The sequence below is a fragment of the Lipotes vexillifer genome, unplaced genomic scaffold (assembly GCF_000442215.2).
Source record: "Lipotes vexillifer unplaced genomic scaffold, Lipotes_vexillifer_v1.1 scaffold809, whole genome shotgun sequence".
NCBI classification, from domain to species: domain Eukaryota; kingdom Metazoa; phylum Chordata; class Mammalia; order Artiodactyla; family Lipotidae; genus Lipotes; species Lipotes vexillifer.
The window spans coordinates 1,937,150-1,943,971 of NW_006788521.1; the positions used below are offsets into that span (position 1 = coordinate 1,937,150).

Below are 6,822 nucleotides of genomic sequence, written 5' to 3' on the forward strand. Positions count from 1 at the left end.
AGAGCTTTAAAATGTTCCTCTTCTCATTCATCTCATATCAATACATCTAAGAATTTCTCACCCAAGTGAATAATCAGAGATACCCTGAAGGAGGCTTGCCGTAAAAATTTTTCTTTGTAACATTATTTCTAGTAGTGAAATTCTGTAAACAATTTAAATGTCGGAGGATAAACGTTCATGGTTGCATGAAGAAATGCTACATGGCCATCCAAAGCCATGTTTTCAGAGAATATTTAGCAATAAAAAAAGGATGACCACTCCCTGACGTTTAATCAGAAAAGCAGGGTACAGATCTATAAACAGCATCATGTCAGTTCTTCGAACAACAAAGTGTGTGTGCATGCACTCACACATAAACAGTAAACAATAGAAAGAAATATGCCAAGAATGTTAACAATGGTGATCTCTGAGCAGTGGGATCATCACTGATTCTTATTTAATTCTTTATATTTTTCTGCATTCTAAAATTGTTCTATAGGGCTCCCCTGGTGGCGCAGTAGTTAAGAATCCGCCTGCTAGTGCAGGGGACACGGGTTCGAGCCCTGGTCCGGGAAGATCCCACATACTGTGGAGCAACTAAGCCCGTGTGCCACAGCTACTGAGCCTGTGCTCTAGAGCCCGCGAGCCACAACTACTGAAGCCCATGCGCCTAGAGCCATGCTCTGCAACAAGAAAAGCCACTGCAACGAGAAGCCCATACACCACAACGAAGAGTAGCCCTGCTCGCCACAACTAGAGAAAGCCCGCGTGCAGCAATAAAGACCCAACTCAGCCAAAAATAAATAAATTTATTAAAAAAAAATAGTTCTATAATGAACATGCATCATTTTTATAATCACAAGAAAGATTTTTAAAATGCTGAATCATACTTCTTTAGCTTGCCATAGCAAATGTCTTCACTGAGTAATATTTAACATTCTGCCCTCTCCTTTTTTTGTTGTTGGCGTAGTATAGTTTCTCCTTTCTCCTTCGCTTTACAATAGCCAAGACATGGAAGCAACCTAAATGTCCATCGACAGATGAATGGATAAAGAAGATGTGGTATACACACACACACACACACACACACATATGTATAATGGAATACTACACAGACATAAAAAAGCGTAAGATAATGCCATTTGCAACAACATGGGTGGACCTAGAGATTACCATACCAAGCGAGGTGAGTTAGAAAGAGAAAGACAAATACCATATAATATGATTTATATGTGGAATCTAAAATATGACACAAGTGAACTTATTTACAAAACAGAAACAGACTCACAGACATAGATAAAAAACTTATGGTTACCAAAGGGAAAAACGGGTGAGGGAAGGATAAATTAGGAGTTTGGGATTAGCAAATATAAACTACTATAAATAAAATAGATAAACAACAAAGTCCTACTGCATAGCACAGGGAACTATATTCAATATCCTATAATAAACCAAAATGGAAAAGCATATATATATATATATATATATATATATATATAACTAAATCACTTTGATGTACACTAGAAAGTAACACAGCATTGTAAATCAACTATACGTCAATTGAAAAAAAAAAGAAGATAAAACATCCTTTAAAAGCATTCTCCTTCATGAAGTTCAATATATCCTTCATGAATATCTCTAAATTTGCATCCAGGAAAAACACTTTCCCCTTTTCCTGGGTGATAAAAAGCTGTGCATCCTTCCATTAGGCAAGGGCAGCTATGCATCACTCAGGGTTCCACTTCTGCATAGGAGATAAAAGAGAGCTCAGAACCAAATTCACTGCTAAATCATAGTAAGCCATCCTTTCCTTAACTTTCTGGTATAATCCATGTGCTTTGTAAGGGCAGGGGCTGAACTGTGTTTTTCTCTGTATTTTCTGCATGCTTTGCAGAAAATACCTAGTAATACCTAGTAATAATAGTAACATTTATTGAGTGCCTACTACATGATAGGCAGTGTGCTAAGCATTCTACATGCATTATTCCCTTTAGCCTTCAAAACAACCCTACTGGGTGCGGACTACCATGATCTCCACCAGTACAATATATGTCTATGTATTTTATGGATATGAATCAATGGGTGCAGCAAATACTTCCAGATCTTCTTTTATATTATATTTAGGTTATCACATAAACATCTTTAAAAAATGAAAATTCATATCCTTTGGAGAACAGGCCAGGGAGGTCATAATATACATAGGTGTGTTTTATTGGCCCAGAATGCTTTCTCCTTTCTTCATCTTACTGCACTTTGCTCTTTCAGGAACCATGCCTCCTGGACTCTCAAGCTGTATTGTTTGTGCAGGGCTGGACACACACACACACACACACACACACACACACGCATACAATGTGTGTGCACACACTTGTGTATACATATGCACATATACACACCCCTCTGGGAAGGTCACATGCCCCAGGCCTGACCAATCAACATTTTCCTGATGAAATCAGTTTGAGTCCCTGTATTCAGGGCCCAGAATAATCTGAACCCAGTTCTAATCCCAGACTTTTCTGTCATAGAAGTCAATATATTTTCTTTTATATTTCAGTTTGCACTGAGTTTTCAGTCACTTTCAACCAAAGAACCCTAACTAATAGAGAAAATAAGTCTTTTTTTAAAGTGAATATAGGACTTCCACTCAAGGCAGTATGAAAGATTTAAAATATCTGGGAACACCTCTTGGTAAAGGACACCCGAAAAATTCTTGATACTTTAAAAAAATCTTTTAAATGCATGGATCAGCTTACAAAAAAGTAAAAGAAGTCCTCGGAGTAGAGGAACAACAAGGAAATCTATGAACCTAGATATTAGAGGTATCAGACAGAGCATAAAATAAGTATGCTGACTATGCTAAAATAAATAAAAGAAGACCTCAAATGAATGACAAAGAAACAAGAATGACAGACAAATGTAACTCAGTATAGACATCTCACAGCAAAGAGCAAGCCAGGGGACAGTGGAATACTATCTTCAAATGCCAAACTATCAACCTGGAATTATATACCCAACCCAACTATTTTTTGAGAACAAGAGCAAAATAAAAACATTTTCAGATAAATAAAACTGAGTGTTTACAACAATAACCTTGTCTACAGCAAGAAATACATGGTATCTTTCAGGAAGAAGAAAAGAATCCCAGAAAGATCTCTGAGATCCAGAGATGACCATTCAGGAAAGAATGATGGGAAGAGAAAATGGTAAACGTGTGGATAAATGTAAACAAATACTGCATTTTAAAAAATGTCTAATGTGTTGGTTTAAATAGCAAGACAGAATTAAAATAGTGGAGTAAAATGACACACAAATTGGGAAAGAAGATGATCAATGTTAAAGCATTCTAGGATCCATAGTTATCGATTAACTTTAGACTTTTTTCAGTTAAATATATACTTTCAAATTTACCACTAAAGATTGGAAATAGATAACTGCCAAATTAATAGAGAGAGAAAAATGGAACCAGAAGGTTCTATCGGTTCAAAAAGCAGTATGGAAAAAAGGGAAAAAACATAACAAATAGAAAGCATAAGTAAGATGGCATAATCAAACACTAAAGTATCAGTAAGCACAGTAAGTATAAATGGACATAACTATCTAGTTAAAGTCAAAGACTGTGAGTCAGGATTTTTTTTTTAATGACAACACAAAATCCAGCAACATGCTAGAGACATGCCTAAAAGCTAAGGTCACAGAAGAAGTGAAGTAAAAGGATGGGAGAAGGTATCATGAAAACTCTAATCAAAAGGAACATGTTCTGTAGACTTAAGGTACTGATTCAAAGAAAGGACGCCACTCTGACAACCACAAGATGGGTCTAGTAAAAACTAATAAAATAGCCTCAGTTTACAACCTTGTCAGGGAAGCAAAGAAACATCAGTCTAATCTCCACACCATGTGTGATGTTTCTCCAAAGGTAATGTTAAGAGAACAGACAAGCAGGCTACCTCTCTGCAAAAAGAGAAATCTTAACCAACTCCCTCCTGCCAACCCCAGCAAGACACAAACACTTTCTTTTGCTGAATTACCTATTTAGAGCTATTTTGAGACTCTTTGCCATCCTAGCACCCAAGTCCTAGTCCTTAAACTCGGATACACACTCTGCAACTATAGCACTAATACAGCTAAAACCAGAGCAAGCGTTCAGGAAATGCAAACACCTGTGTGTATTATTTACACACTTTTCTAACCAGCGGTTCACAACTCCTTGGCAGTGGCAGAGAACAGCTGATGTTCACATGCATGGCATCCCCATACATGTGCGGTGGAAATGCAGAGCCCCAAGGGCGCTGTCACTCACCTTTCTCTCCTGCTAAAGAGGTCAGAATGCAAATGAGAATAACAGTATAGGATTATCTCAAGGCTTCCCTTATCTATGAAAACTAAAACTTCCTGTAAGTACTGGTACATGATTAGCCACCGTCCACTTGTGACACACGTTGTAACTGACTGTGATGTCACCACGAGTTTCATCTGCATTTGACCTGTTATCAATCCCCACTTTGTCTAATTCTGGTATTCTCCCACACCCTCAAAAGCACCCACCCTTAATCTTTGGAGTGAGAAATCCAAAGGCTCTAAGCCAGTAGCTTTCAACGCTAGCTGCACATCAGCCTCAGCCTAGGCCCTACCCACCAAAACTCTATTTAATCATTCTGGGGAAGATCCCTCACATAATTTTTCAAAGTCCCCCAAGGCCACAAACCCAGCTATCTGGCTCCCCACTTTGGCCTGCTGCCATCTCACAGTGAAAATTTCCTCTCCTTGCTAGGCTCAAATGAGACGGTATTTGTGAAAGAGTTTTGCAAACCCTATACTTATTATACTACCATGCAAGAATTCCTTGTCATCCTCCTCCCTCCTCCTTTTCCTCCTCGATTCAGTGCCGTAACTAACAGAAAAAAAGCGATGCACTAATCTACTGGCATGTGAATTATTAGCCTCACAGAAGGGCCAGGGTCTACACCAAGTCTTGAGGAATTACAGACAATACTTCGAAGTGTCTCTATTAGCTACCAAGGCTTGCAGATGCCAGATGAACCAAGCCAAACAGTCCCTTGCCTATGATAACACACTGATCCCCTGTAGTGCAAAGACTTTGGTTAAAAACGTGTGTGGGCCTTTGTACATACTCATGTCTGAATATGTTCTCACCCACTTACCCGTGTGTATATTTTTCAGAATCTATTTCTATACCTGGAAAAGTCTAGAAGGATACACAGCAAAATGTTAATAGTGGTTCTTCCCAGGTTGGTAGGTTTATGGATGATTTTTCTTTCCTTTTTTTTTGGCTTCTCTGTATATGCAAACTTTTCTAGAGTGAACATGTATTGCTCTTATAATTAAAATTAACGGATAAATAATTGCCTCCATATCAAAAGGGAGGAGGGAATAAAAGATCTGGGTTCTAGATCAGCTCTGCCCCAGATCTGTGTGTTACCTTTGGGGCATGGCTCTTCCTCTCTGGTTAGACTGGATGCTCCCTCAGGACCTTCCCTCCTATGACATTCAAGGATCCTAAACACACCTCTGCTTATTAATTAGTTCTAACCCTCCCCCTCACCCAGGACCCTGACTGTGAACTCATAATCTGCCATTCTGGTTTCTCAGGCTAAATCTCAAGACCTTATTAGGTCCTCACGCCCGTATGAACTATAATAAAAGTGAGTCTTCGTGAAAGGCCTTGACACTACTGGCTACATCTAAGTTATACCTCAAGGCCTGGCTGGGCTGAGACCGACACAGATGGAGCTCACCTTTCTCTCTAGGCAAGAATGACCCAACAGGCCTTGCTGCAGGAATTAAAGACAGGAGGCATTCACACTCCTTATCACGCTGGGTTTGGATTAACTTCCCAGGGTCATTGCAATAGCAGGATCTATAAGCAAATCCTGATAGGACACAGGGCAGCTGTGTCACCATGGAGATGGGACACCATAAGCTCCACAGGTCATCCACAATGTTTCAAAGAGACTTCACAACCTGGGACAACAGAGGAAGTTGGAACCCGGAAAAGAAAAACTTTATGACCAATCCCTGGATGACTCTTAAAAGCAACCTCCTGAGTGTATTGTTGGCAACAGGGAAGGCAGGAAAAACTAATAAGAACTGAGTACACAGCGTGTTCCCAGGTGTTAGGTGTTTTATTAACTCCTAGGTTGTGTTATTTCTACTCATCCCCTATTTTGCCGATAGGGAAATTGAGGCTCAGAGAGGCTAGATAAGTTGCCCAACATCACAGAACTGATGAGCAAAAGAGCCACGATTTTATTTCACATGAGCTGGGTCTGAACCCTGATTCTGACCTGAAAGCTTCCCCTAGACCTTGCCTCAGTGAGCACCCTTGGTGTTTCAAGGAGATAAACATATATTCAGCCATTTGGCTGAAGAGGAGGAACTACCACCAACCCCAACAAACAAAGCTCGACTCAAAAAGATAAACAGTGAAAATGCGTAAGGTAAAAGCATAGGCTAGGCATGAGCAGATCCTGAAAAACAGCAGAGACAGTGAGGTGCAAATCCATTCAAACTTTGCCAGTGAGGGCAGAGGTGGGGCCTCCTCCTGCAGACATTCATGCTCTCTCTGACCAAGGATGCACAGAGCAGTTGCCTAAAATCCTGAAATCAGCACAGTACCATGGGGGCCAGGAGGGTCACAGTCTCCCAAGGCCAGTTCCACCACTTTCCAGCTGTGGGGCCTTGGGTGAGTCACCTGACCTCTCTGGGCCAATTTCCACACCTGTAAAGCAGGAGGGACAAGGAGCAGGGAGGAGTGGCAGATGCCTGGTACATACAGGAGGCTGCCCACTTGGCTCCAGAACCCCCTCTCTGAGCCCTCTTTCC

General features: G+C 40.4%; 1 protein-coding gene across 1 annotated transcript in view; it reads right to left on the reverse strand.

Annotated features, from left to right (window-relative positions):
* The window catches only part of GALNT12 (polypeptide N-acetylgalactosaminyltransferase 12), a 37,486-nt gene that overhangs the window by 29,438 nt on the left and 1,226 nt on the right, over positions 1–6,822 (reverse strand). The gene's annotated exons all lie outside the window — the stretch shown is intronic.